General features: G+C 34.6%; 2 protein-coding genes across 11 annotated transcripts in view; one reads left to right on the forward strand and one right to left on the reverse strand.

Moving 5' to 3' along the window:
• The window catches only part of bsk (mitogen-activated protein kinase dJNK), a 205641-nt gene that overhangs the window by 19870 nt on the left and 160333 nt on the right, over positions 1-25438 (reverse strand). For 5 of the 10 annotated variants that reach the window (XM_089646520.1, XM_089645926.1, XM_089646462.1 and 2 more), the window contains one exon: positions 1706-1951. The gene's annotated coding sequence lies outside the window, so the exon portion shown is untranslated. Of the gene's footprint in view, positions 1-1705; positions 1952-15555; positions 15634-25438 lie in introns of all 10 variants that reach the window. The other 5 variants (XM_089646007.1, XM_089646264.1, XM_089646166.1 and 2 more) reach the window with 2 other exon arrangements.
• LOC149426255 (uncharacterized) overlaps positions 1-25438 on the forward strand; it is a 52205-nt gene that overhangs the window by 3613 nt on the left and 23154 nt on the right. The window lies entirely within an intron of this gene.

Below are 25438 nucleotides of genomic sequence, written 5' to 3' on the forward strand. Positions count from 1 at the left end.
GGTTACTGGCAAGGGAATGAGGTAAAATGGGAGATAGTACAATGGGCCTATGGCCTAAGTGCTCGCGGGGAACGTAAGTAAACCGCCTCCGACTATAAAAAAAAAAAAAAAATAGTATACATAATCCAACGCCATAACCATAATTAACGTCTCATTGTAAAAAAAATTATGACATAATTATTATTTTTTTTTAAGACAACTACATTTTTATGTAGTTCATTAGCTGGATTCCACAGAGGTTCTCTTTTAAAAACAGATGCAATTAATATTTCGTCCATTTTTCTCTTCAAAAATGCCTCGCGCCTAGTGACAAAAAACCAACACGTTCGTTCACTTCGATACCCGCAAAGCGACTAGCATAGCGACTAGCTAGACGCCAAGCGCGCAGTGCGGTCAGTCGCGAGTGTTCTAGAACGTTTGTTTTACTAAGCTACTCGGTAGGTGACTCGCTAGACTCTAGGCGCTAAGCAAGCCGCCTGCCTGTGCGGACGTGGCCTTAGGAATCGCTGGTAAAAGCTGTGTGTATATAATTTCATTTGTTTTTTTATTTGTTTTACTTTTCTATTATCTTCTTAAAAGTGAAATGTTATATATTTTCTTAAAGATTTCATTATTTTATTATTAATAGGAACAGAGCGGTTGTGACAACCCTCCAACATTGGTCGAATGTAGCGATTCTCAAGTGTGCTCATCGTTGTTTACTGGGAAGTAAATTATGAAACATTTGTAAAAGTGTCTTAACTAAATACGTAAACAAAATATTCGACTCTGAAAATAGAAGAAATTTACTTTGCCGAATTTGGACTTCGCAAGTTTGTTCATAACGTGGCGAGTAATTTGCGCTCCCATGTAAAAATGTCTATTCATTCAAAAGCAGATTTTACTTTTAAGAACTAAATGGTGATATTATAATGCGAGATGCCTATATACTGTCAGATTGATTTATTGACGAATCACAGTCAGCTTTCCCCTCTGCGTTCCCCAACTTTTGATTTTACCCCTCACCTTTAAGTTCTAGTCTATTAATATTCATATGTCTGTGGTTAAATCAATACAAAAACAAAACACAAGTTAATCGGTATAACTGTTTGAAAATAAACTCTAATAATAATTATTCCTTAGCTTAGTCAATCAAGAATAATAATTATCAGCGACATTGATTTTCACTCTGTAGATTAATTATTATGGATCCAGATTGTAATGTAGCAAATTTAACCAAGCAAAATCTAACAATTACTCTGGATGTTAAATAATAAAACTACATCAAACTACAAACAATCAAACCCATATTACATTTTTTTAATCAATGCAGATTGGTAGAACTAATCAATATTGATGAGCAGGATAATTAATTTAAAATCCCAACTAAAACAGAACCAAAAGTATATTGAAACTCAGTAGTGCAATTTTAATATTTGTATTTCAATCTGAAATGCTAGAAACATTGATTTATTGTCGATAGACAAAACAATATAGGTACATCATTGTTGTAGCAAGAGTTGGGAAAACAATGACATTGTTTTTATTCAAATAAAAAATCCGGGGAATATCATTTGCGATAATTCACCACCCTAATCAAATGAAATTCTAAAAAGGTGAAAAGCATTTTTTGTTGACCATGGTATTTATATTTATTCTGTACAGAAACATAAAACAGGTTTTTTGGTGCAAATAAAAGGATATACAAAAGTTATACATATATTACCTGATAACTTCTCACTGAGAAAGATGAGAAGTATCTATTGAATGTAGGTCTTGCTCTGAGTTAGTTGTTTGGGAACATCGTCGACTTGAGTTGCTGAGGTTTGTATTCTGCCTTCATGCACAGTCCCCGTTGTGGCGACTTGATATGTGTTAAGAGCTACAACAACTCTATTGGAAGACTTGACGCTTTCTTATATCTCGCCCACTAATTAACGTCACACCTCACAGCTTGTGTAGATTGGATTGTCTGGAAAGAAAATAAAAACAGAATTAATATAGTCATTTTTTAAACTACATAAATATTGTTGATGTTTGATGCAGTTAGTGTTGCCAGACCTATAAATGACCCAAAAAAACCTTTCATGGTTTTTTGGGTAATTTATCCTCCATGGTTTGAAAAAAACCACGTCGAAGTGTCGCTTGAGGGAAATACCGAATTTAGGAATGTATTTCTTGAACTTCAATCCACATTCACACTGTCTCTTTATCTAATTATCGTCTATGTCAGCACATTAAATTAAATTAACATACTAATCTCCGAAAAAGTATTTAATTTAATTACTTGGATGTCAAGATATGGAAGATGTGGGTATGTGGAAGATACTCTGAGTATCGCCCTGTTGTGAGACTACCATTCAGAATTAAAATGACTTGAAATGGCTTTAGCCGTTTTTAGTGACCAGGTCTGAAGAGCCAGATACTTCCCCACCTTCCACTTCCCCATCTCCTTCTTTCTCACTACCTTTAGCTTCACAACATACACCATATGTTGTATGCCATTGGTTCCAGATGTCTGGGAGCAGTTGGGTCTCTTTTGCGGTATTCAAATAAAAAAATTAAAAAACGTGCATTTTAATGATTTTTTTAAATTTTGAATTAATTTAGGTAAAAATATTGAAATTATTCAATTGTCATTATCTTTCATTTAAAAAATTATTTTCAGGGAAACTATGAAACAAAATATTTAAATATTTGACCACAATTCATATTATTTATAATGTAATTGTTTTAAAATTAGATTAGCCAAGTACAACTATTTTGTATAGTTAGCGCAAAACAGGATATCACATTACTTTGGTCTTGGTCACGGGAGGTAAAAATTGTTCTAATTAGGTCTCCAACAGAAAAATTAATAGTAAACACAAAAAAATACATGTGTTAGAAATTCATAAACTTATTTGTGCAGGCGACCAAAGGAGAAACTGATAAAATAATGACGAGTTGACAAATGCATTATTACTGTATTATATGTGAAACTGATAATTTTGATATAAAAATATCCATATTTATTTAAGAAATCTGCAACTATAATTAAGAATACATGTTAACAAATAGATAAAGTTGAGGTTTCTCGTAATCTGCCTCACTAGGCTAGTCTGTGTAGAGGCAGTCATTTTAAAAGTTAATTTAAATACATATGAAATATACATACTATAATAAAAAAATAATAATATTATAATAAAATCTCTTAATATTTTTGTTAGATCAATAATTTCGAAATTGGGTGAGGGCACCGGTATAGGCCATATTATTACTTTTTATCCAAATTATAATGTTATTTTTGAAATTTGTTTGAGTGTTACATTTTTTAATGTTCTCTGGAAGAGCGTTGTACAATCTTGTTGCAATGTACCTAAAATTTATTTGACCGAAAGTAGTATGCATTGTGGGAATTTGAAGTAAATCTTTGTTATTGTTTCGAAAACATCGAGTATTTAAACTTTTTTTGAAGTACTTATGTATGTTTGTATATAGGTGCGTGAGGATTTTGTTTGCGTATATCTGCCGATATAATTGTATCTATTAACTCCCACCTATGTATTCTAAGTTCCTCCCGTCCTAAAATGAGTTTTGTAACTCATCGGCATTGCTCTATCAAGAAATAAAAATAGATAATATTAATATTAAGCCTGCAACTAATGTCATCGTATTATTGATTGGCTGACCAAATGTCTGAGAAAATTGCATAAACGTATTGAAATAATTCTTGAAAAGAATATATATTGTAAAACTCATGAAAATGACGAAAATAGTAAAACGAAGTACCTACTTTCGAAACCTATTAAATTTTTAAAATAGTAAAACGAAGTACCTACTTTCGAAACCTATTAAATGTTTAGTAAAACGAAGTACCTACTTTCTAAACCTATTAAATGCTATTATGGTACATATCCGAAAAGGGGGCTGATTGAAGGTTTTGACTAATTACATAACATTTTGACTAACAACATTCCCGAAATGACTGGTAATCCAACCCATCGAATAAAGCACTAATTGATTCATTTATTAATTGACTGATATGTCTAAATTTAGCTTTGATATTTAATCATGATTATCGTGATTGATAAATCGTTACCTGAATAAGAATAATAATATAAACCAGAAATGAGTTCATATGAAACTCTTCAATAATAATGTACTACACATATTTTCACAAAGTTTATCAGGAAACCTATTAATGCATTCGTTGAGGGCCTGCGATCCCGTTTTTAACCAGATTACCAATAAATTGAAGATATTCTTAATAAATTACTAATACTCATTTTTCTCCGTGCATTTGACTGGAAAAGACGCTATATAGTTTGTTCAGTAACTGAAAAAATAACAATAATAAATAAAAGAAAAAATATAACCCTAAAAAAGTATTGAAGGCAGTACCCATATTCGTAATTGTAATTAAACATATTAATTTCGGTTGTTGGTGCGTGTGTAAATAATATGAAATATGCATTACATTGTTCATGTTCAATGAACTTTTATTTCAAGATTGGAACTACTTATCAAATCAGACAAGCGATAAAGTAGGTACCAAACTAATTTTATTATTTAATAATACTTTATTCGAAACAAAGAATACTCCTTTTCTATGTTTGACAGATGCTTACATTAATTAACCCGTCGTGCGCCGCAGTAGCCAATAGGCACGATAAAAAATTTCTCTGCATTTATGTAGCTATTCTGGGGGAAATACTTTAGTACATACCTATGTTATACAAAAATATTAGGTATACGCTATCCTTTTCATAAGAGGTTGTCTTGACGTTTCTTGTATTTTTAAGTCATCGGATAGATGTCGTAATTTTCCAAGTTCACGCGGAGAAAACATACTGATATAAAATACTGTTAATTTATTAAAAATCTGTTCAAATTATTCGTTTACCTGTTAAAATTCTGAATGCAGGCCTTCAACGAATGAATTGACAGAGTTCCTAACAAAGAATCAGTTAAAAACGAATGTTTCATGAGGACGGCGGAACACGTGTTCATAAAAATACTGATATTGTCACATTCCGTCATAATATTTATTAAGAAAAGAACGCATGTTCTCGATATATTGTGAATGAAAAAAATTTCCCGTGTACCGACATTCGATGGGAAAATTTCTTCTTTTAAAAGGTAATGATCCAGGCAAATATTTTGTTCTATAAATACTTAAAGCTTCACAAATCCTAGAATTATAATATTCCGCGATTTTACACGGGTCTGCGCTAGTATTTAGATAAAGTACTAATGTTTATCAGACTGGATAACCACGGGTGGAGTTAGATTAACTGAAATAATACATTTAATAAATTACGATGCACATCTGCGAAATTACCTTTTCCATTAGATCCCGCGAAATTCCGGATAAAATAATTTGAAATATGTACATAATCCCATATTAAAATATAGTGTACACGTAGACCGCGGGAAGCTGAAAGATTATCAGTAATTGAAAATAACAAGACACGCATCATTGCTTGGTACAAAGGAATATGCAGCATACCTTGGCACTGGACTGAGCCAATCGGTGAACTTTTGATTATTCGATTGGTAAAGGGTCAGACGACGATGTCAAAAAACACTGCTGCAAACCATGACATACCTGAGTCAAATACAATAAACGATAAGACAGTAAAATGTCACATCTTATCCCACTTAACCACATGATCCCATCCCACAACAATAATATAACTCGCGAGATTAGAAGCTTACCTGATACGTGATCGAAATATAAATAACCTAACTGGCAATGTTTTCCTTCGATAACACGAAGGAAAACATTGCCAGTTGGAAACTGCGCACCACATTCAATAAGAAATATTTTATATGCGAGCTTATGTACTTTTCCATAAAGTGATCGATGTTAAATATTCCCGCGTTAACTCTAAATATGCTTTGAAATTTTAAAAATTGTTTCAAATTTGGACCGGATGATTGTGTTAATTCAGACATACGATAAAGTAGGTACCTTCTTCTTCTTCTTCGATGGCGCTACAGCCCATATCGAGCTTTGGCCTCCTGCAACAGTCGCCTCCAACTCCTCCTGTCCTCAGCGGCTGACTTCCAGTTTGTCACCTGGAGAAGCTGTGCTGCATCCCCTCTTACCTCATCTTCCCACCTCAGTCTGGGTCTTCCCACTTTTCTCTTTCCACCTGGGTGACCAGTCAGAATTCTTTTTGGGACGCGTGTATCCGGCATTCTCTGTACATGCCCAGCCCATCTCAGCCTGAGGAGTCTCATGTGTGCAGAGATGCTAGGGGCCTTATATATATCGTACAATTCTATATTGTGCCGGATACGCCACTGTTCGCCCTCTTTCACGGGTCCACATATTCTTCTCAGCACCTTTCTTTCAAAAGTATCCAGCATTTCAGCCATCTTTACCGTCAGTGTCAGCGCCTCACATCCATATGCCAATACAGTTCTTACAATGGTCTTATATATGGTTATTTTGGTTTTTCTGTGGACACTACGTGACTTAAACACTGGCAGCAAAGAGAAGTATGTTTTGTTGGCTGCTGTGATTCTCCTTCTGATTTCTGCTGGATCCTCATTGTTCTCTGTCAGGCTGGAGCCCAGGTAGGTGAATTGGTCGACCACTTCGTATGAGTAGTTGTCTTTAAATAGTGCACTACTTCTTCTTCTGTGTGAGGGGTTCCTGCTCTGTACCATCATTTTTGTTTTGTCAACATTAACTCGCAGTCCTACTTCCCGCGCCGCTGTTTCTAAAGGGTCGAAGACCTCCTTAATGGCTGAAATTGATCTTCCGACAATGTTGATGTCATCCGCATATCCGACAACTTGACTGCTCTTGAAACAAATATTGGAGCCAGTGTCTATTAGTGTTTTTCGTATTACATGTTCGAGCACAATGTTGAAGAGAGTGGGAGCCAGACTGTCCCCCTGTTTAAGTCCCTGTGATACTGTAAATTCTTCCGACAATTCTCCGTCTATTTTGACCTGACATCTTGAGTCTGACATTGTGGCTTTTATGAGCCTAACCAATTTAGGTGGAATCTGGAATTGTAGTAGTATGTCATATAGACACTCCCGATCTATGCTATCATATGCTTGCTTGAAATCAATGAATAGTTGGTGTATGTCTATGTCAAATTCCCAGCACTTTGCCAAGATCTGTCTGACGGTGAACAGTTGGTCTGTTGTGGATCTACCGGTGCGGAAGCCTGCCTGATACTCTCCCAGTAGGTTTTCTAAAGTAGGTACCTACCTACCCATAATCAGAAAATATTATTAAATTATTTTATTAATATTTCTACATTTGAAATGTGTAGGTATTTCTAGTAGGTATGTTTAAATTTTTGACAGATGATTTTTCAAATTTACTAATGGTGTTCATTCCAAAGGTAAATTTCTGACGTCTATCTAATTGCCAACAGAAAACATAATTATATTATAAAGAAAATATTTATTTTTGAAAGACAATGCGATCCCGAGGCAAATATTTTATCAATAATTTCAGCTCCACAAATCCTACTATTAAAATACCCCGTGATTTTTCACGGTACGGCGTAACTATATAATATTTATTAGCTTATAGTTGACATATTTTCGAACTCATTTAGCTATACAAAGGAAAACATCGGCAGTTTGTTGAAAAGTGCGCGCCGCATAGATTTAGAAATTGTTTGGTTGAAATATACGATGTTATACGCTGTTCCATAAAGTGTATTGGACAAAAAATTGTGCTTCGATGCCAAATGTCCCAACTCATCCTAGAGTCCAGCAAGTAATGTAAAGCGAAGCTCTAGAAAAAACAATTATTATACAAGACTTTTATTTATCGTGATTGAGGCAGACATTAAGGCAACATACACAGCAGAGTTCCTAGTTTAACGTGGGTACGTTTTACCGAACAGAATGTTCCATTATCCCTCGGCGTTTTTATCTGTAACCCAACTTCGGGATCGATATAAAAAGAGTCGCGGTGAGACTTTAACTCACCGCCAGAGATTCACCGCCCTGGGGATAAAGTATCGACATTGAAGTTGTTAAACTCAATCAAAACAATAAAAAAATCGTAAACGGAGAAAACTTACTGATACAAAATGCTAATGCTAATTCGTGTTGACAACGGGACTGCAACCTCGAATGAATTGACAGATTTCCTAACAAAGTATCAGTAAAACGCTAATGTGTTATGAGATGGTGGAACATGTGTTCGTAAAAATTCTAATATTGTAGCATTTCGTAATTATATCTATCAGGAAAGGGACACCTGCATGAACACGTGTGATGATATTTTCTGAATGGACTGATATTTTATCAGGAAATGGATTGCAATCACGTTTTCAATAGTATTCCAATAAATCAGCCACATTCATTTTTTTTCCTAAATATTAAAGAAATGTTAGATTTTTCGCATTCCGATTGAGATAATATAGATGTGATAGCATTCAAAATTATTGTAAAAGTATGCCGCCAAGCTTGCTTCGTGCGAGGATCTTGGAAAAATAAGCATTCGAAATATCGTTAAGTATCCGGAATAACAACAAATATTTGAAGAGTCACCACTCAGAGCTTACAGCAATAGCCTCCATTAAAGAGAACAATGTTCCAAATCACCATGGAATGGGCTTAACCTTTTCCTCCCGGAAAGAAAAAAAATCACGTACGATCTGAAGGGGGGTCACTAGGGTCCCCCAATTTGTTTAGATTATTTAAGGGTGTTATAGACAGAATTTTACGTAGTTTCTTTTGATGGTTCCATGATATTTCATCAAAATGAAAATTCAACACACCTTTAAAAAGTGATATAGTCATTAAAAGTGATGAAACAAAAACTAGGTCTAATAGTTACCTATGTAACCTATTTAACCTACTTTTTATTTCATCAACAACTTAGTAAAAGCATCAAAATATCGTTAATGTAAGTGTGTTCCCCCCGTCCGGTACGGGAGTGTTAAATACGTAGGTATTTAAATATCTCCAAATAAATATTTAAATCATCCACATAAATTTTCAAATGATTACATCTCTCTTTTTCCCTTATAAAATCCCTCAGCTCGCCGAAATACATCAAACCTTTTTCATAATTAGGAGGGTAAACTTTTGGGCTGAATCACTCTTTTCAATAAGCAAAGGAGTCTGGGGAATATTACAGCCAACTGTCTAAATAACAAATATCCGATATTTTCAACCATACCCAGAATCACAGATCCCGGCGGAATTCAATCAAATTGGGATATTTCAATTAAATTATGAAAAAGTAATAGTAAGGTGTAAATTCAACGCTTTTTGTTCAATTCATTTCTGTTTTTTACTGAGCATTTGTCAAATCCCGGGATCAATTTAGTATAATATAATCGCCTGGACACGATACGACCTTTTATATTAATTTAGTATAATACGTATACATAATCGCCTGGACACGACACGACCGTTATATTAATATGGATTATTCAGTTGAGACAGCGTGACGTTTAAAAAAAATAAACTACGATTTTGATGGATAACGTCGCAGTTAATCATTTTTTATTTATTTATTTCTATTCTCGTACATACATTTTTAGAGATACTATACAGAAAATGTTAATAATCAGAAACTGTACGTAAATAGGTTAGTAGTACGTACCTTAGTAGTCTTTTGTGAACACCTACCTCACTAGAAGAACCTGTGCGGAGGTGTGCATTATTTTGATAAAGTGTTTTTCTGCCGTCATAAGTAGAAACGCAGTATCCTCTTTGAGACTTGCAAGAAGGATACTTGGTTCCACCCACACAGGCAGTATTGTATATTAGGTTAGTAGCAGTTAAGTTTAGTTAAATTTATAGATACAATGTCATTGATGGTCTAATTTAGTCTATGCACAATGTAGTTAAAATAAAAGGATACTACACGGAGAAAAATGAATATTGCTAATTTATTAAGTCTTTTCATATTATTGGTAATTCGGTGAAAAACTGGATTGCAGGCCCTTAACGAATGAATTAATAGGTTTCCTGGTAAACTTTTAGTAAAATACGAATTTATTTATCACGATGTCGGAATAAATTGCAGGTGCGTTAACACGTGTTCCGATGTAATAATCATTTTTCTATGTGTATTTGAAGTGAACTTACGAAGCAGGTAAGACGAAAAGAGAATAAAACAAACAAATATTAAATGATAATTTTAATGCTAGTATTTAACATTACCAAATATTTAATATTTTATAATATAATATTTTTATTTTTTTTATTAAAACACAAATAACATTGTTTACATCACTTTATTTCGATACAAAATCTCAACATGTTTCATGAACCAAGTTCACTTCATCAGGAGCACAAGTATACTAAAGTTATAATTAAAATTAGGTCTAGAAAGAAGAGGTAGAAGGAGCGGGGAGGGGTAAGAGTGGGGGAGGGTTATTCAAAGTAGGAATTAAAATGTCATTAGACGGGAAAGACCGGGTAATTGGGAAAATATTTAAAATGGGGTTTATAAAATTTTTTTATAAACATATACCGATAGATAGATAATCTACTTTTATATAATTAAATACTAATTAAATTGTGTTATGTTTGGTTCGGAGTGAATAGGTATTGGAAAAACAGTATACCTTTATTTTTCTAAAACCTATTCACTTTAACGAATCATTATTAAAACGTTTCGGAAATACACAATGGGATGAAGCGATCCAGCATCGTATATTATAACTAACTAACTAACTAACCATTACGCCGTTTCCCCGCAGGGGTAGGCAGAGAGGACGGACCGCCAAACAATTCGGTCTTGGGACACACTTCTTGCCTCATTCACATTCATACATCGTCTCATACATACTCTTCTATTATTCTGACTCTTGACATGGCCCGACTCGAGTATCTGATTCACTTGATCGTGCCGTGTCTTCCTCGGGCGTCCCTGACTTCTGCTACCATTCGCATTTGCATCATATATCCTCCTTACACTCCTATCTTCGCTCATTCGCTCTACATGCCCAAACCAAAATATATGTTTAATAAAAGCATTGCGGAGCGTGAATGTACATAATGTATACAATGTGTGTAAATTTGCATTCAGAAAGAATGCTAGGAATGCTCTACTTGCGTCTGGTATAATAATATGTAAGCCCGGCGAGTGTCAACTTCTCATAATGACGAGCATCAGCGGCAGCGGTAACCGTAGCCGGTCGCTAGACTAAACAAGCCGAGCAGGGCAGACGGCAGACGGCAGACGGCAGATGGCGGCGATCTGCGGATAGCGAGCTGACAGAGTGATGACCTTGTTCGCGGATGGACGCGCGCTGGACTGGACGCTGTTAGTAGTGTTATTTACCGCTGGCCATTGTCATTCCTGTACCACTGCTGTCGCGGATTAGCCTCTCACTTACAAGGAAACGTTACCGTTCATCTCCCCACTGTCTCCGCCGGACTGATGATCCCAGTATAACCGACTAAAACAACTCACACCTCGGAAGAGTTTCTTTTTTTTCGCTCAAGGCATGTGGTACTACGACAATGTATGCAAATTATATCAGTGACGTTAATGCAGGAAACAGAAAGAAAAACATTCTAAATTCACATAAAAAGATAGATAAAAACTCCATTCATATGGAAGTACGTCACCCCGGCCCCGGCACAGTTCATTATTTTGTTCATTCTTGACACTTTGTCTCATAAATTTGCACCTTACCTGAAAATGCCGCAATTATATTTTTTGTGTTCTTAAATCTATAGGTAATTTAATACCCTGCGCATATTTTTTTACATTTAATTTTATATTATGGCATTGTAAAGTGTTTGGTTTAATTCTAAGCTTTCCACAATATTTTCTGTCAACAAGCTGTTCTGGGTAAGTGATGAATATAATTCCTCCATAATAACTTTTACGGCTTTATGATGTGTTTAAAATATAATAGAAACTGGACACTAAAAGAAAAACCGAATTCACTACAATATCCGCATGGGTTCAGTAAAGTGGGGCACACCAGGCAACAAACAACTTCATTAAAGTTAGCCCCGTGAGCAAACTTTTGATTTAGACACTCCGCATTGCAGCTTAATTGGGGATATCTTGACCTCGTTGGTATTCTCCAACAAAAATGATAAATATAGACCGGGTATCTATTACTTATACTATTGTATAGGACTGCAAAATTCTGCAAACAAATTAAAGATTACACGAATAATTAAATTGAAGGAAAAATTAGGCCGAATATTATTATTTCACGTGCGTCCGGATATAGGTTAGGATTTTAAACTATATAATACGATTTGCACGATATATTAATGCAGAAAACTCCAAGTAAACTATAATTCCTCGTACAACCCCAACTTCTTGGCTGATTTTCCACTTGTTTTGGGTGGACGCTGAGAAAGACTGTCTGAGATTGAGTTGATGATTTCAGGCATTTCAGGCGATGTATTTGCTAGTGAGTAACAACTTTGTATGTTCCAAAGATCAACATTTTAATATTTATCGTTTGATACCATTTGACTTAATTATTATGTTGGTTATTGTTTTTTATCATCTCTAGGATTTAGAGTGGGCTGATGACGATTGGTTGCGGTCTTAATTTTATTTCAACGCCCATAGGGCTTTTACATATAATAATGTAATTTTTTGTTTTTAGTAATACAGCTTACATAAAAATTCAGTGTTGGAAAAATATAGGTTACATAAAAAATATCAGAGTTAACAAAATATAGGTTACATAAAATAGAGTTAAAAACATATAGGTATGATACAGTACAAATACGTGAGAAAAAAAATTGAAAATCTGCCAAAATCCTCCATATCAACGATAATGATAATAAGAAGGTACAAAATTAGTTGAAATCAATAGTTTACAAAGTAGGTAGAAATAGTTCGCACATAGGTACTCCGTTTAATGTTTGCCAAGTTCAAATTATTGTCAAATACATTTATCACCGATGACCTAAATGATAAAAAAGACATAGAACGTCAAAGAAGAGTACTGAGTGTGCGAGCTAACATGCTTGCCAGAAGATTCAACAAATGCAGTCCTCCGGTGAAGAAGCAACTTTTCCAAACATATTCCATGAGCTTCTACACTAGCGAGCTATGGACGACATACACACAAGGCGTCATGAACACACTCCGAGTACAGTACAACCACGCATACAGAGCCCTATTTGGCCTCCCCTGGCGATGCAGCGCCTCACAGATGTTCACCGAAGGAAGGGTGCATGGGTTCGCTGCTTTGATGCGCCACAGAATAGCCGGGACGAGTCAGCGCTACCAGAGATCGGACAACACTCTTGTCCAGGCCGTTGCCCAGTGGCAGGGAGCGCCTCTACACCAGAGATGGAGAATTTCACTCAAGCCACCATAAATTCCTAATGTGCTCATCAATGTATTGATTTTTTATTTATTATTTTTATTTATTTCTTTATTCATTTTATTTTTATGTATTAACTTAAATGTAAACATTTATGGCAGGCAGAGCATTGCACAACCCGCTCTGTCCAGCTGAAATAAACATTTAAAAATTATTAAATTATTATTATTATTATATTGTTTAAGTATTTGTTACCGAGACTGAAACTTTGTATTCGAGAATGAAAACTATAGTTGGAATGAGATGTATGTACGTATGTAAAATGTTGATATTTGCCTAGTTGTTCGTGTAGGTATGTGTAGATTTATTAAATGTAGGAGTTCACAACAATTTAGAGTTCAATAATTTTAATAAAAAGGTTGGGTCGTTTATTTTTCTTCCGTTTTCTAAAGTTGGAATATTTAAAAGATTCATTAACGACAGGTAATTTATGTGTTCTAAAGGGATGTTAAGTTTAAAATGTCTGAAGTTTAGAAATTTCCTTTGAATTCTTTCAACATTATGAATATGTACATTGTAGAAGGGCGACCAAACTATGGAGTTATGCTCTATCAGGCTTCTAACAAGGGATATGTAGGGATTTGTAAAGATTCAAAGTTTTTAATTGTTCTTAATATAAATCCTAATTTTTTCATACCCTTATTCACAATTTGTATTAATAATATTGTAATATGACGGAAGGGTTCCCTGCCGATCGCTGAGAAAAATTTGGTCGATTTCAATAATTAATTGTTAATTTTGAGAATAATAACACTTTTTCCATATTTTAAAGTGTAGAAAAAATATCGTGGTCGGAGGACAAATTGGTTTATGCTAGGTTCAAGCTTCTCAGTTTTCGGTGAAATTGAAATTGGTTTTTGCTAGGTTCAAGCTTCTCAGTTTTGCGGTTTAATGCTCAATGTTTTGAAGAACTAAAAAAAGCAACAGCAAAAATTCTTCTTTAAACAAGTAAAACAACAAGTTTCTTGCTAGAAGTCAAACCCACGAAAATTAGGGTAAAAGTAGATCTAAATCTCAAAAAGGTTTGAAACCCTTTTAGAACGTTGTTTTCGTTGAAATTTTACAATAATGGAAAAGGTTTTAAAAACATCCCATTCTTTAGAAATCGTAAGTAAACATCGTTTTGTTCGGCTTTTAACAATTAATAAGTTTTTGGTAAAACCGAAGTCAAAATGAACATACGACAAAAACATTCCGTGAATCTTGTATTTATTATATGGAAGTTTGGCCACAGATGAGGGGAGGACGTTCAAGAAAACGAACAATTTGTAGGAGTGAAGGGGCCACCCGGCCATGATTGAGTAGAGACCTTTAAGTGACAGCTAATCACATTGACGGAGAGTGACGGGGATGATATAAAAATAACAAGTGAGTGGAGTTCCCGCTCCTGGCCCCGGCCGAGAGACTATTCTCGTGAACTTTATACAGTAGAGGCATTTACCCTGACAAAATACTAAAGTCGCTCTTGGTTGGGGCATTGAAAGTTCAAACAAACATTGCTTTATATTTAACCTACTATTCCACCTGAAATATTATATAATATTTATCAAATGCTGCTGTAACTGTCTTACTTACTTAGGAAAATCTTAAATTTAATATGTTAATTACCCGCCTCGGGACAGATTTGGGGTCTGTCTAGTGAGGAGGGTAAAGAAAAGATTTCAATAAAGATTATAATAAAATAAACGCCCGAGTTGCCGACATTAAAATTTTAGAAAAAATTGGTTGAGGTGCTTTTATAGCTTTACTAATAAACGTGTTTTAAATTTTACACAAATAAATGGTTGCTTGTCAGTTGTGTGAAATTTATTATATCTTGTTATATATAAGCAAGTTTATTAGTAAGGAGGTTAATGTTTAATTATAAAGGGTGTCCGGTACATTATAAGTGCACTAACTTCGGGAGGTGATTCTACATGATGGTGGAAGTAAAAAATGATAAATAACTTTTTTCGAAATTCTGTTATTTTTTATCCCAACCAAAAATATTTTTCCATGAAATAATTTTATTTTTTCTAGTAATTAGTCTATACTAATCTCTATTTAGCTTTAACAATCAACTATATTTTTGAAATCTATTATAATATTTATGTATATTAAATAAATAAACATTGGTAGTGATTGTTGACTAAATGAAATTAGTCCACAAAATAAATATTTCTTAGTGGGTGGTAATCTTCTTTTCTTGGAATGTTATTAGATTGTAATTTGTTACATTATTTTACTCTTAATGGAGATTAATACTATTCTTTTAAATGTGTAGCATAAAATTTAGACTTACGAACCATAAAGACGCACGTATCATTTTGTAGCTACTGTCTTGACGAGTTTCCTCAACGGGTCAAGAATTTCAACACACCTGCAAATAAAGGAGATATGTGTTAGCCAATGCATTTTTCTCACGGAACTTATTACAAACGAAATGTAAGTGTAAGGTGGCGCAAAAGTCTTCACTCGATTTCCTAAGGAAATAACTTTGTTTGAATTTTATAAGTTCCGCGCTCGGGGAGTATTTTTATAAATACAAGTATATTAGCAGTATTATTTTATAAAACATTTGGTAGTGCGAGCCTCACTTCTGTTTTATTTTTAAATTAATGTCAAATTCGTGATGACATAAGACGTCGTTTGCAAAAATAAGAGTATCTTCCGATAAGATGATAACTTTTCCGCCACATTTTATAACTTTAACAAAATGCGTATTGTGCGAAAATAAACTACCTATAGACAATACCTTTGTATTATACCCAATACACAAGAGAAAATATACTAATATTGAATACTGCGAATTTATTAAGGCTCAAGTTTTAATTAATTCCAACGAATTCATAACGATAATATGTATATATATTTTAGAGCGATCCCTGGATTCCGTATATTAAAGATTAATAAAAACAGTACCTCACCATTAAAATATTTTATTTAAAACGGTTTGAAAATTTTATAAAATGTTTTTAGCGGTAAGCAACAGTTTTTAGCGGTAAGCAACAGTTTTTATTTTTCTAGACGATAAATTAGTAACATTCCGATAGACCCTCTAGAAACATCTGAGATTCTAGTAATAAATTCATCAGAAATAATTAAAATAAACCCCACCGAAAAATCATTTTTCTAGGGCTGCTACCGCCAGAGATGTGCAAAATGGATACCCAAAACCATTTGAAATGCAAAATGGAAATGGGTCAAAACTTTTCCATTTGAAAATGCAAAATGCAAAATGGTTTTTAGAAAAGCATTTCAAATGCAAAATGCAAAATACCTATTTTCAAAATGCATTGAAAATGCAAAATGGTTTCTCAGGTCAAACAATTAAAATAATTATAGAATTTGTAAACAATTTTGTCATTTAATAATGGACATCAATGTAGAACAAACATATTACACGATTATTTTATAAGCAATAATTATTAGCCTGAAACACTCATCCACATTGAAAAATCTCCTGATAAAAGATACATGACGCCAACGGGACTTGAACCAGTGTCCTTTCGATTTCCGGTCGACAGCTCTGACCACTGAGCTATGGCGGCTTATCTCTTATCCGCGAAATAATTCAATATATACTAGTGTTTCATTCAACAATTACTGCTTATTACACGCCATAGCTCAGTGGTCAGAGCTGTCGACCGGAAATCGAAAGACACGGGTTCAAGTCCCGTTGGCGTCATGTATCTTTTATCAGGAGATTTTTCAATGTAGATGAGTGTTTCAGGCTAATAATTATTGCTTATAAAATAATTGTTACCCTTTGTGCTATGCATAAAAAATCTTGTCTTATACATTAGTTTACCAAAAAAATAATATTTTATATTACATGATGGTAAATCCAATAACACCACGACTACAGATTATGAAACCACAAAAAAATTGCGCGAGACTAATGTTGCCAACGTAAAAACATAGAAACTGCTATCTAACATTTAATATTACAGCGTCATGGCCCCATGTTCAGTATTTGAATCAGTATTTTTTGTAATGGTATCACTCAATTGCCAGGGCTCCTACCAGGGAGCAACTTGACAAATGTAAATTATCTCTCATAGCGAGGTTGAGGACCAACTGATATTTGGGTGAAAAGATAAGTGGAGATAGTAGGAAGAATGTTGCAAAAAAGCATTTAAAATGTAAAATGCATTGAGAAAAGCATTTAAAATGCAAAATCCAAAATGGTTTTTAGGAAAGCATTTAAAATGCAAAATGGAAAATACCCATTTTGCATTTTGCATTTCCATTTGAAATGGATTTATTTGAAATAAAGCACATCTCTGGCTACCGCAAATTCGACCGTAGTTCCGTCCATTACGCGGGGCCGCGCGCTGAATTTTGTTTGTACACGACTTCATCACTTGTCGTTAAGATTCCTACTTTATTTTAGAGATCTGCAAGGGCAAATTCAATCGCAGGTCTGTCCAATACACCCTGGCCGCGCGTCGCATATTTTCGTTCATGGCTTTATTTTAGGGTATTGTCTCGTCTAAAGAATCTCTTCAAATTATTCGAAATCAGGTTAAAAACGGGATTTAAAGCTTTAACGAATTAATTGATGGGTTTCCTAGTAAAATATTAGTAAAATAGGAATGTATTATCACGATCTCGGAACACGTGTTCATAAATATCCTAATATTTCCACACTTCGTCGTTATACCGGTGCATGAACACGTTACATACAAGTTTATCAGGAAACGGCCTGCAGTCCCGTTTTTAACTGGATTATCAACAATTTGAAGAGATTTTAAATAAATTACCAATACTCATTTTTCTCCGGACAATAACTCAAAACAGAATCAATAAGTTCGTATAATTTCATTCGAGTTGTAATCAATCGATTAATCATATACGTTTCGAAGCGAATAACTGGAATTATTGTTTAAAAAATTCTTGTAATCAATCATCGGAATACAATTATAATGAAAAGCTTTCCAATAAATAAGATAATTAGCAAACAAGCCCTTTACAATCAATAAGTCACCGCTTGATTGACACAACTAGTCTTCCATTTAAGCGTTACATTCTCGCAGCGCCAGCGTTACGCGTTACGTGTTACGCCCTCGGTACGTTTTAATCAATAATCCGCATATTCAGCCAGCGCTTGTCGATGCGGGTGCGCCTTTGGTTGTTCTCGAAACGCAAAACATTTGACTAACACCGGCGGGGAGTAGGGACTTTGGAGTAGGCAGTAGGAGTACGGTCTGTACGGAGCAGGGGTAGGACCGCCTCCCATTTGTGTCAGTTTGCCGGATGTTTACTATTCACGGAACACACAAGAGTGGGCGGTTTGCGTACAATTCAATTAATGTTTGCCGGGCGACAGAGGCCGGTTCCTCTGACAGAGCTCATCCCTGATATCACACTGTCAAGGTCCTTCCTTATTGTGGCGCCATCGGTTGTTTGTCGATGTGAAGGGATAATCGTGAATTGATTGGTATTCTATAAACCACTTGAATTGTGGTGGTATCGATATTTAATACTAAATGTATTTATTTAATACACGAAACAAATACTTTAAATTGTGGACACCGCTCATTTAGGTAATGGCTCTTCGTAAACTTTACTATTATAATACACAGTGAAAAGGGTTTTCCAGGGTAAAGCATTATCTCATTATGTTTATTTGTGACTACGAGTACATTCTATTGGCTGGATAATTTCAACAAATTTTCTCTTGTTTATTTATTTTTTTACATTAACCCTACACCTGGAGGCCCTAAGAGTACTTTCCCTCGGACCTATGTCATCTTTGGGAAGCCACGTGGAGAGTCGTTTTAAGGAAAGGAAGTTCAGGGAAGGAAAAAGATATGAGGGATGGATAGGAATCTGGGGGTCAGTGTGTCTATGATTGACGGAAGTATGAATCCATCCTTGCCACTGGTGAGGTCAAAAGGTGTCCCCAAACTGGCCTCCAAGACTTGAACACACCTCACCCGATGAACCCGGGGACTCCTAGTCATCAAACGTAGCGAACCACTTGGGGTAACCTAAGGCAGAGGTGTTGGTTATTTAATAAATGGTTACCGGGGCGGTGGTACCCATACCCGCCTTCCTAATTGATAATACAGAAGTGAACTAATTAAAACAATAAACTTTTGTCGGCGTCTACGCAATGAAGGTACAAATATTCTGAAAAACACTGAAAGTTTATCCTGAAACATTTCTTTTTGCGACTGATTTTCCAGCTGGAGTGTTGCGATACCTATACTAGAAAACTAAAACAGAGCCACCTGTCATCAGTCGTTAAATGCTGGCGATAAAATATTCTCCCGGTGGGAAGGTGCATTAGGCCTCGCGGATACCTGGGGGTGGGGGGGGCAGCAGAAGGTAGGGAGAAGTGGGAGGGAAGGCGACAAGGGTGGAGAGAACTGCATTAGCGACAACATTATGGCCTCTCTTACACGGAGCTGCGCTTTACTAGGAAAGCGGCAAGCATAATATACCCGTGCTAGGTGGAAAATAGAGGCAACCTAATGATACGGGTTTTATAATGAGAAAACTTTTATTCTTATTTTAAGGACTAGATAAAACATTATGCGAACGATTCAGTAATTTGATTCCACAATAATCTCAATAATGGAGACAGAAACATCAATAGACAGGAATAACGATAACTGGGATATCGTTCATTTTTAACTCTAGATGGCGGTGAAGAGAATTATTCAAACGATAAAAACTAGGATAAAGATGCATAATAATTACTCTGCATTGTGCTTGCATAATATATTGCGGCCTCTGTGTTTCGTCCCCTCGTATTGTGGGTCTTGGAGACACATGGGTGTCTCCAAGTCCCAGGTTCACTATTTCCTTTCCTAAATAAAACCACAGCATCACCAAATAACACATAGGTAGTATGGAATTAATATTTTAAAAAAAAATAGTTCAAAAACTGGCATCAGAGACCATGTTCTTTATTGGTCATCAACGCCCTGGTGGGGTTTTACTCGATTTTTACATTTTACATGAATTAGTAAAAGATACTGCAGATAATATATACAATAATTATCTGCGGACATGATTTACTTACACAAAGTCTTGAGTGGTCATATTGACTGTCCAGCCCTTTTGTCATCAATCAATATTAGAGTCCCAAGTAAGAAAACTAGAGACAAATCATTGTTTCATATCGAAATTGCTTCAACGAGTCTCAGGCAAAATTCTTTCTTACTAAGAACTTGCAATCATTATAATAAAACTTATTTTGATGCTGATATCCTGTCGTGTACCTTAGGAGCTTTTAAAAAAATTGTTAACAGAGTATTGTAATAATTAACCCTTTTCTAAATTTAATACATTACATTAATCATTTATTCATTATCACTCTTACATATTATTTGTATTTAATATCAAATGTACGTGTGTATATGTATGTATGTATGCATGTATGTATGCGTATGTATGTATGCAACTATGTATATGTTTGTGTGTACGTATGTATTTATATGTGTATATGCATGTGTATGTATATATATGTATGTATGTGTTTATACGTGTATATATATATATATACATTTTCTCTTATTCTCTCTTATTATTTCCTTGTTTTTAACATTTCTTTGTTTTTAACCTTTCTTTGTTTGTTTATTGCTTTTTAAACTTCTTTATCTTTTTTGCATGATGTGAACATTGGTTATTGGGTTGTAACCTAATTCTTTTACTTATTTTTTCTCTCTCTCTATGCATGTTATGTTATAAACCTGTTAATGTTCCTAATAAAATAAAATAAAAAAAAATAAAAAAAAATAAAAACTAATAATATAATGTAAGATCATAATACATAGTAAACAATTTTTTGTAAATGTTCATAAATAGAAATAACATAAGATATGTATTATTCTACGTAAAAATATAGTTCAAGACAGTAAAATTTACATTAAATATGCCGACACTTGAGATGAATTGGTTTCAAAGCTTGTGTAAGCGCGAAAAAGGTGCATACACGTGGTAGTTAGTTCTGAAATGATTGTTGCAGAATAATATACGTTGCCTGGTAGCAATAGTGGGTATTTTAAAGTTGATTAGGTGCAGGAGTTCACAATAGTCCTGTTTAAAGTGAATAATTTGAAATAAAAAAGTAAGTAACTTTCCTCTATTTTCTAGAGGATGTATTTTAAGCTTATTTAGTAAGAATGAATAGTTACCGCGTTGACTTGGTATGTGTAAAAAAACATTAAAATTTAAATAATATTTCTTATACATGGATATGACATATTAGACGGTGTGGAGAACACACTATTGAATTGTATTCTAATAATATGCGTAGGTACTAGCTTCAAACAAACGTTTTTATAACTTTCAACGAATCAAAGTATTTGATAGAGCTGATTATAAATCCCAGAGTCTTCATGTCATTGTTAGATATTTGTTGTATATGACTTACGAGATTTAATTGGGTGTCAAACATAACTCCGAGATCCCCGAGTTCGTTGACCTTTGCCAAGATTTTGTTGACTTAGCAGAAGAAGGTTGCGCATAATTAGCAATAATGATGAGCTCCTTCCATTTTTCAACTTCTAGCTTACTATGACAAACAAAATTGATATGATGAGAGCTGTTGCGGAAGAAATTCTCACTAACAATAATGATGCGCTCGTTCCAGCTTCGCTCTTTCCACCTGCAAGAAACTGTGGGAGCTGTACCTTCTCAACAACAACATCCTACTACGAGTATATCGACGCTTTCGGCACACAGCGTTGACACTCCCATACAATTAATGGTATTACAAAAGCCCGACGTTCATACTTCGTACACCACTTATCGTTAGTTATGTTAGGGAATAAACGACATTATGCATGCTCCTCCCGGAGGCTGTCAATTTTACGCTAACACTGACCAAGTTTTCAGCTTGTAAACTTAGCTCTTAATACTCCTGCCGATAAATCTCGCCCCTGTTTGATGCTCGGGTTCCGTGTGTAATATTGGAAATCTAAAACGCTCCATAAACTATATAATTTATTTATCTTTTAAAGGGAACTCGTTTAGAACTTATTAACGACGATGTTAGTTTGTATCACATTTTGATAAGTTTACATTTGAGCTGAGTGATCATTGAAAATCTGCTTGTATGTCTTTCATAAACATTTGCTTATTACACAAATAAAATAATTTCTGAACAAGCTGTTCGCGGCGTAAGTATGCGCGGAATAATGTCGTGCGTCAAATAAGTTAATAGAAATGTACGCAAAAAACAAGCGTGGAAAAATATTCCCGTTGAAAGTTAATTAATTTGGAAATTCACCGTCAGGCATAACCCACAGTTTGTAAACAAACTTGAAGCTAAACACAACCAACCAATATATATAAGCGACACACGAGGACCACGGAGATACGATTAGGTAACCAGTAATAATTAGTTGGAGACTAACTTAGTTTCATTACACCTCCTTGTGCTTGGAAGGGAAACAACTTTAAATGAGAAACAATATTATAGCGCGTACCTACTAGTGAACTACATTTTTTACAACCGTTTAAAAATATACAGAAATAAAATGGAGTAGTTAATGAAAGAATAGTGAATGAAAACGATACGTAATTATGTTGTGAATTGCGCCCATGCCAGATGTTCTGCCGACTAACATTCATATAATTGGCTCTGGTTACTAAAAGTAGACCACAGAATGCCGAGTACTTTTATCATAATAATAATACTGTATATACATACAACACAAATCTGGGAGCTGCCATTCGCTAATTACATCGGAGAGTATGCAAGCTAAAGGTTCAGAGTGCAGAGGGCATGTGTGTATGCTATTAATAATTAATACTATTACGATAATGGAAGACATATTACGACATTAAAGACGAAAGAAATATTCTCAAGAGGTTGAAAAATAAAGAAAATTGGTTACAGTGTTATTTATTTCTAGAATAATTTTACTATTTGAAAAGAGTATGTTTCTAAGATTTAAACTAAAGTTACATTTAGTATTATTAACACACATAGTGATCAAAATCGCTTACAAATCTGCACTAAAACTGAGTGATTGCTTCAAAAAGCTGCGGTGCTGTAACGAGAAGCAATAAAAATGATAATGTAAAACATCCAAAATCTCGCAGCAAAGAAGCAGCAACCGATAGAATTCGAATAAAAATATCCCTTCTAGAGCGTCATAAATAAAGCTTAAACTAACAATAAACTTTCTGGAATTTCTTTTCTCCGCCAGTGAACAGACTATCTCTTTTATTTCGAATTTTAGTCGCAAACGGTTATGAGCAAAATTTCGGGAATAAATTCGGGCAACAGATGCCGGATACTTCTTGGGTTCTCTTTGAAAACAAAAGCGGAATTATAAAAATGTATATTTTCCGTTGAAACATTTAGCCATTTAGGGATAGGCTTTGGAGTTCGTCGGAGACATTTATATTTCAAAAAGGATCCGCAAATCTACTTAAGGAAAATTTTAGAAGTCGACAGACCTTTTGCTGAAAAAAATATTATCATAACAAATATATTTTTGGATATTCACCGAAAAACAACAAAAACATAATTTAATAATACAAAATGAAAAATTATTACATAGGCATTACCAAGTCGCTAATACGCATCATCGATACGCACTGTGTATTACGCGAATTGAGTTAATGACACGAATTATTGTGCCATAAATTAATATGTAACATCCCTTGCGCGATTATTGTCACATGTATACAGCATTGGATGCTGAAAGGAATTGCAATAATTCTGATCGGATTATATTATTTTGCCAGTGAATGTGTTGACTTTTACAGAAATACACGACACACACGATGTGAAACAAATGGGAATGTAGTTGAAATAAAGTTTTTAATATTTTTAAACTCTGTTATTTGAACTAGGTATGTTTGTATGTACGTTAATGAAAGCTGAGAAGTAGTAATTTTGGGAATTTTATATGGTGACATGATATGAACAACAAAAGCTTAATAATAATTGTATTTTTATCTAATGTACCATCAAGTGCATTCAGTTCAGTTGTAGAAACACATTGAGGGTCGCGTGCCATAATTTCGCAAATAAGATTGTATAATAATATACAAACCAGTGGCGGTTTCCCCTAAAGCGTGTATGTGCAGCGAACCCCCTTTAAAAAATTATATTATGAGACAAACTTGCATCATTAGAATATTAGCACATTATAAATTGCTCGCCATTAAAATTATGTCCCTAAAAGAGACGCGACTGAAAACGGTCAGAGAGCAACCCGATATTCCTATGCTGTGCGTTATAGAATCAGCCCAAAATGCTTCATACAAAAAAATACAAAACATCATAATCCCCCTGAAATCTAATAACGTACGCCAAAACAAGAAGATATTTAATTCCACGCGCCGGCAGCTGAACTTTGCACTATATAGATAAGTAAAATATTTTTCTTTAGTAGTTTATAGAAAATTTATATACATTTTTATTTTCTTGTTCCTGTGTTTCTCGAATGCTTTTAGTGGCATTTGTAAATATACACTAGTAAACAGATTTTGTCTTCATTTATCTTAAGTTGCTAGTAATGCAATATTGTGTTGAGTTTTCTCTAGTTTGGTTTCGACTTTCGACAGTAAAGCTGTTGCATTTAATGATTTTGACGCAGTTATTCTTATTAGATGTACTTGATATTGTACAATGGCGAAATATAGTGTTTTTTACATAAAAAAATAATAATGCGAGTTGATATTCTGAAAAGGACCACGAACCGCCACTGATACAAGCACATGTTTTAATTTAAAAATGAACTTAAAATCGTATTAGCTGCGCCATTGTAACCTGTTAAACAAATTACATACATATTTCAAAACCTTGACACCGCAGTTTTAACATAATAATCTCGTAATCAAATATTACGAGAGCAAATCTGTTGGGCGGGTTTAGTAAGTGCACTTGGACAGAGGTCCCGCTGCGTTACTCGAACGGAAGCGAGATCCATCATGTATAGGATTTGAACCGCGATTTACGTGACGATGCATTTATCTCGCAAAGACAGCGCATCGGAGCGGGGTTTGCATTAATTGCCCCACAAGACGACACCGTTTCCCGGCTAACCGCTGCTAACGCCATTAATCTACTGCTCCTGGCAGCTGCGATGAGGGATTAAGCGCTCTGTGCGGGGGAATAATTCTGCAATATTACTATTACCGCCACTCTCGATGCACTTAGAGTTCGCAACAAAGTCATGTGTCATGTGTTTATCGCGCCTCATACATTG

Source organism: Hesperophylax consimilis, chromosome 1 (genome assembly GCF_061612785.1).
Source record: "Hesperophylax consimilis isolate HC1 chromosome 1, BYU_Hcon_1.0, whole genome shotgun sequence".
In the NCBI taxonomy this organism is placed as follows: Eukaryota; Metazoa; Arthropoda; class Insecta; order Trichoptera; family Limnephilidae; genus Hesperophylax; species Hesperophylax consimilis.